Here is a 6,378-nt window from a genome sequence, read left to right as displayed (position 1 = left end):
CGCTCTTCCATCCCAGGCTGCAGGCTCCCTCTGCACCCGGCGCCCCCGGGAGTGGGGAGGAGGGGAGGCCCAGCTTTGCACTGTTCTGTCTGGTCCTCTAACAAGAGAGTGTTTCTGGGCATTTTGTTAGTTTTGTTTTTGTTGTTGCTTTTTTTACTCAAAGGAAGGAAATGAGCACTTAATGATCTACTCCTTAAAGTTTTGCCATTGATAAAACTGACATCTGATCCTCTTTCACGGGGCTTTGAAATACCCTTTCCTAATACTTCCTGAGGGAAGAAGCAGCTGTCTTTAAATGCCTTTACAGAACCAAAGCCCGTAGTCACCGTTTTTGCTTGTGGCTACATTACGGCTTTTCCAGCAGCTGCTGTGGTTTTGGAATTGTTTGTTTTTAGTACTTCTGTTATAAATTAATATCTGCATTGTAAAATGCGTACCCAGCAACCCCCCAAGAATTTTTTCCAGCTTATCATGTTGATAGCAGTGAAAAAAATAAAATTAAAAAGTATGTGCTTTGGAAAACTTCATTTTAGCAGTGGTGCTTTAATGTGGTTACAGATTTATTTTTATTCTTGCTTCCTCTAAACTAGTTTAGTATAGTTAGAAAATCTTGTTTGTGGATGCCATTAAAGATGGTAGTTTTGGTGTTTGTTGGACTTTGACTGGATTGATGTTAGAAATGAGGCAGTGTCTTCTGCATTCGGAATGGGGAATGTGGGAGCCGTGGGTGATTACCAGGGAGAGAAGTGGGTGTGGGAGCCCGATCCTGGGTAGGTGGCTTGACGTACAGACCTGGCGTAGTAATACCCAGATTTTGGTTTTGGTTTTGATGGAAGTGATTTTAAAAGCAGGCCTTTGCGCGTTGTGGAATTTCCCTCTTTGGTGGACAGCTCGGTGGCCCTGCCGGTGGCCCGAGCGCCTGTCTCTCCCTGGGACCCGCCCGCTCTCCTCTCCTTGCCCTTCCTGCCGGGGCGGCCTCAGCTCAGCCTCGGGGCAAGGGGCTTCCTTCTCCTGGAGCCCCGCCCAGCTCCCTCGCTGCCTCCGCTCCTGGCCTGTAGCACAGAGCCGTCCCCGAGACCCTGGGACGGGATGCGGGGAAGCGGGATGCAGGAGAGCCCCTGGCCTGCCGGGCGCTCACTCGGCGTCGGTGCCTCCAGTCTCCTCGCGGGACTTCCGGCCGGCGCTGTCGGCCGCCCCTCTGCTCTCCCGGCTTCCGCGCCGCTCCCCGCGGGGGGCCTTTCCCAAGTTGCGGCTCTCCTCCTCTTCCTTGTAACCCCTGTGCCTTGGGGAGCTCAGCGCGTCGCAGATCGGGCTCTCACTGCTCACAGCCCACTTCCCCGTCCTCCAAAGCCATTTTCACCAGCTGCCCACTCAGTGAGGACACTTGAACTTCTCCCCAGCACGGCCACCTCTCCTCTCTTGCCCGTCACCCCCCTTCCCAGTCACTCAAGCTCAAAACCCAGGAGTCCGTTCACACGCCTCCTTCACCCCCACCCCACCTCCTACCCCATCCAGCCTAGCCCACTGTTAAACAGTCCATCCTGCCACACCACCGCTGGTCAAGTTTAAGACCTTTTTGTCCACGGACAATTGTCACAGCTTCCTAACCGGTCTCTCTTCACCCGCACCATTCTGTACCTGCTGACGGGAGACTTCACTTCATTCTGTCGCTTCCCCTTTCAGAAATCTTCGGTGCCCCTACTGTCTGCAGCAGTACAGCCAGCAGAAATATAGTGTGAGCCACAAATGCAATTTAAAATGTCTAATAGCCACATTACATCAATTTAAAAATAGATGAAGCTAAGATACTTTATCTTGGGACTTCCCTGGTGGCACAGTGGTTAAGAATCCGCCTGCCAGTGCAGGGGACACGGGTCCAATCCCTGGTCCAGGAAGGTCCCACATGCCGCAGAGTAACTAAGCCCGAGCGCCACAACTACTGAGCCCTCCTGCCACAACTCCTGAAGCCCGTGTGCTGCAACTACTGAGCCCATGCGCTGTAACTGCTGAAGCCCGCGTGCCTAGAGCCGATGCTCCGCAGCAAGAGAAGCCACCACAATGAGAAGCCCGCGCACCGCAACAAAGAGTAGCCCCTGCTCGCCGCACCTAGACAGAGCCCGCGCACAGCAACGAGGACCCAACGCAGCCAAAAAAAAAAAAATGTATTACTTTGTCTAATACATCCAAACATTATTTCAACTTATAATCAATATAAAATTATGAATGAGATACTTTCCATAATTTTTCAAGTCTTCAGGATCTAGTGTGTAATTTACACTCACAGCATGTCTCACTTTGGACCAGTCACTTTCAAGTGCTTGCGGCTGTGGGATTGGTCAGCACAGGGATTCAGGGTCACAGCCCAGACCCCTTAGCCTGGTACTGCATGTCCTTGAGTCCCAGCTCACGATTCCAGACCTAATTTCCTGCCCCTGCTCAGGTGCTCCAGCCAAAAGGGTTACCATGCACATCCGCAGACCCATCTGCACTGTGCTGAGCCTTGATTTGGCTGCCCGCCCCACAGCACAGGCCCCTGTCTCTCTCCCAGGCCCGGCCCCACCTGTACTCAGGAGCTCCTCAGGGGACCTGGGGTTTTGCCAAGGGTGTTTTTTCAACATACTCAAACGCATCATCCAGATCAAGGCCCCACTGACACTGGAGAATTCAAGCCCAGCAGGGAAATCCTGTTAGTTAGCTCTGAGAACTGACGAAGATTCCTTACTTTTTTTATTAGACATTTTCTGGAACAAAAATATACCCTTATGGTGCAGAAAGTGGGTTGCATTCTTTATATTTATTGAATAAGATGTTCTAGGTATTTGTTTTTTAATTTCTGTTCTCTTTTTTGCTAAACCCAAACCAAGTGATAGCCCAGGGCAGTTTACTTCAGTGACTCCGAGCTAGCCCTGAAGTTGTGCCTCCCACTGCCCGGGGTCTGCAGGAGGGGCGCCCTGGTTTATTGACGTTTGTCGGTGGCACAGAAGGCGCCAGCCCCACTTGGAGGCTGACGGGCCTGTGCCGGGTGTCATCTTACCCGCTCCATCCCCCTTGCACCAGCGCCTTCCGTGTCTCTAGGATGAAGAGCGCTTGGTTTGCTCCCCCATCAGCGCCCCCACTGTTGTCCCCTCTGTGAGCATGCTCTGACCTGCATCCTCCCAGCCGGCTTCTTCTGCTGCCCCTTTACCTCTGTGCTCAGCGCACCCTCATCCCAGAGATAGAGGCCTTTCTAGGCCTTCCTCCTTGAGACTGGAATCACTCTAATCCTCCTGCCCTTTGTCTTCTTTCCCTGGTTGGGTTTTGCTCACAGTACAGCACTCCTTACCGTCAGATCCTGTCAATTTCACTACCTTTTCATCCCACTTGAACATCAATTCCACTCAGGAAGGGATGTCTGTCCGTTGGTGCTGTCAGTGCCTGGCATATAGTGTACATTCAGTAAAGGATGGAAGAAGGAATGAATGAAACATGAGTGAGTGGTGAGCGGGAGGGACCACAGGCGAGTGTGCGGACCTCTCTGATCCTGTTTCTTGGTGGGTAACACGGCAATAACACCTACCTTCCTATGGGGAAATGAGCGCTCATACTTACACTGGTGGTGGGAATATAAATTGTTACATCCTGTAGGGGAGGTAATTTGGCGAGATCTATAAAAAATTATAAATGTATGTACCTCCTGAACCAGCTATTCCAGTGGGAATTTATCCTGCAAGTATATTTTTACATGTGAAAATTGCCATATGTGCGGGTTATTCTTTGCTATACAAATGTCCTTCAGTGGGGGACTTTTCAGATAAACCACAGTATATCCATATAATTGAGTACTCTGCAGCTGCAGAAAAGAATGAGGAAGCTGTCTTCGTACCAGTACAGAGAGACGGACGTGTGTGACTGCATGAGAAAGCAGAGGCGCAGATAGTGTGGCTAAACTTGTATCTGTGTTTGTCTTGTCCGCACAGGAAGACACTTGTCCACACAGGAAGACACCTGCAGAGATAAACGAGAAGCCAATGACAGTAATTCTGGGGGCAAAGGATCTGGGATGGAGGAAGGGGTGTGGGTGAGGCTTTCTACTGGGTACTTTTATTAATATACGTGAATTATGACTGTGTTACCTATTAAAAAAATCAGAGCTTACGTTGCGGGGTTATTTTGAGGATGAAACAGCATGTGTGCAGAGCCACTGCTCAGTGCTTGGCCACAGGGTAGATCCGCAGGTTGGAAGTTAGCACGGCTGTCCCGATATGCCTGCCACGTACCCCAAGATGAAGCAGACGTTTTCCCTGCACTGGAGCACACAATCTGGTAGGGAAAACTGATGGCGTAGAACAACTGAGGAACCCTTCCCACGTTAGAGTTGGGTATGTGGTCCATTAATGTTTTTGGTTTGCAGTTGCTTAAGCTGCTGTGCCTGCTTCCCAAGTGCTGAGGTGTGACGTGTCTACGTGGGTGCCCCAGCAGGGGCACAGAAGGTGGGCTCAGGTTTTTGTCCATAAGTTACATCCACGTGTCTACTTACAGCAATCTCAACGCACCTTTTTAACGTGGAGTAAAGTCTTTAAATGTGTCTCGTCACCCCAGTAACATGTATTTTAATAATGGTGCCATGATTATTTATCTCCATCCCTCACAGTTGCAGGGAAATACCGTTTTTACTTGACAGTATTCCAGTTTTGAGTTCTAATGGAATTATTTTTGTTTTGCCTTTTTAAGCCAAAAATAAAATTTTTCTCCTAACCATAGTGCTAGAAGTTTTTATGTCCATCCTTAAAATTTTCCACACATGATAGAGTAACGGTGGAGAGCTGTTGGGAAAATTGAGATTAGATTTGGTTGTGGTGAAATGTGAGGTACAGGAGTTGAAAGCCACACACAGTGCCGGGGCACGGCCAGCAGCCTGGCTCCTCAGCCTGAGGTCGCTTCTGTACCCGCCCAGTGAGGCCACCAATGGGGGTGAACCGGCACCACCCTTGGACACTAGGCCAGCAGATCAGTCCCGGTTAAGGGATCAGGAGTGCTGGGGCAGCCTGAGCCCGGTGGGTACAGCAAGGTCTACTGGGTGGGGGTAGGCTCCCCCAAGACCAAAGCCCTGACCTGGCCTCGTAAGGTGCCTCTGACCTCTGTGGAAGAAATGGTGACGGTCTCGTGGAAACCCTGACAGAGCAGCGCTGGGCTTCCAGGTTGTTGGCGTTAGCATAGGTCAGCTGCCATATACAGGAAGGTCACCAGGCAGGAGAGGAAAGAGGCAGGGGGTGACAGTGTGGCTGTGACACTGCAGAGCGACAGCAGTGACCCCTGCTGCTCAGTAACCCTTGCCGGGCCCGCTAGCCCCGGGCCCTCGTGCCAGGCAGGGTCAGGCCTCTCCACTCCTCCCTGGCTGGGACCATTGTTGGCCACCTCCCTTCCAGGGCCTAATTTTCTGCAGCAGTTTGCATGGTTCATTAGTCTCTTTGAAGAAACCCAGTGTTTTCATTTTCTGTGACTTTCTGTGAGAGATGCAGCACACACAGCAGACACACAGCGCAAGGCCGACAAGGCAGGAGGCCCTGCGTCCCGGTGGGCTTCCCGTCCCTGTGGCCCGTGGCCCTCTGAGGCTAGAGTCGGGGAACCCCAAGCACGTGAGGGAAGTGGGAGCTTGTAGCTCACCGAAGCCCGCCGGGCTCCCGAGGCACCCGGTTGCCGGGCTGGCAGTGGAGAGCGTCTGGCATTAGGACTTGCTGAGAACTCAGGGGTCTTGGGAACTCCCAGATGGTTTCTGGTGCTGTGATTTGGGGACCAGGCAGCCTCATGGAAGCCACTGTGCCAGTGAGCCCCACAAAAGGTCTGCAAGCAGGGAAGCGTACTCGGGGGGTGGTCGTCCCTTTGGGGGGTTTCTCCTTTTGCCTTTTTGTTCTTTTAAAGGCAAAACTCCCGACCTGTGCCTGTTAAAGAAACAGTTGGTCAGTGGATCAAAAATAAACGTGGAGCAGAGTGGCAGTGATTAGGCACATACTCCTGAGTGTTAATCATCTGTTTATTTTTTTAAACACCACCTTGTTCCAGAGAAGATGGAGGAATGGCTTCTAAAGATACACACATGACAGCGACTGTGGCCGAGGCAGAGCCCAGGGAGGTGTGCGTTGCTGTCCTGGGTGCTGCTGGCTGCACGTGGACTACCCCCCGCCCCAGCAGCCGGAAGAGGCAGGGGTAGTCAGCACGGGGCACGCGGGGCTGATGCAGTGCAGAGAGCCCCTGGGGGCCCAGGGCTCCCGGCCGTGGGGACTGCAAGACTTTCCGGGGGCCTCGTAGTGAGGACCCTGTGCAGGTGCAGGAGTCACAGGCCCAGGCGCTCCTGGCGTGAGACGTGCGAAGTGCCCGGGGCTGTCCCTCCCCCCTCCCCCC

The 6,378-nt window shown here is 52.3% G+C and overlaps 1 protein-coding gene across 7 annotated transcripts in view; it reads left to right on the top strand.

Moving 5' to 3' along the window:
- The window catches only part of WDR20 (WD repeat domain 20), a 66,688-nt gene that overhangs the window by 48,515 nt on the left and 11,795 nt on the right, over positions 1–6,378 (top strand). The gene's annotated exons all lie outside the window — the stretch shown is intronic.

Source organism: Lipotes vexillifer, unplaced genomic scaffold, assembly GCF_000442215.2.
Source record: "Lipotes vexillifer unplaced genomic scaffold, Lipotes_vexillifer_v1.1 scaffold584, whole genome shotgun sequence".
Lineage (NCBI taxonomy): Eukaryota > Metazoa > Chordata > Mammalia > Artiodactyla > Lipotidae > Lipotes > Lipotes vexillifer.
Note: the sequence above shows the minus strand (reverse complement) of the source record. Positions and strands in the feature narration are given on the sequence as shown.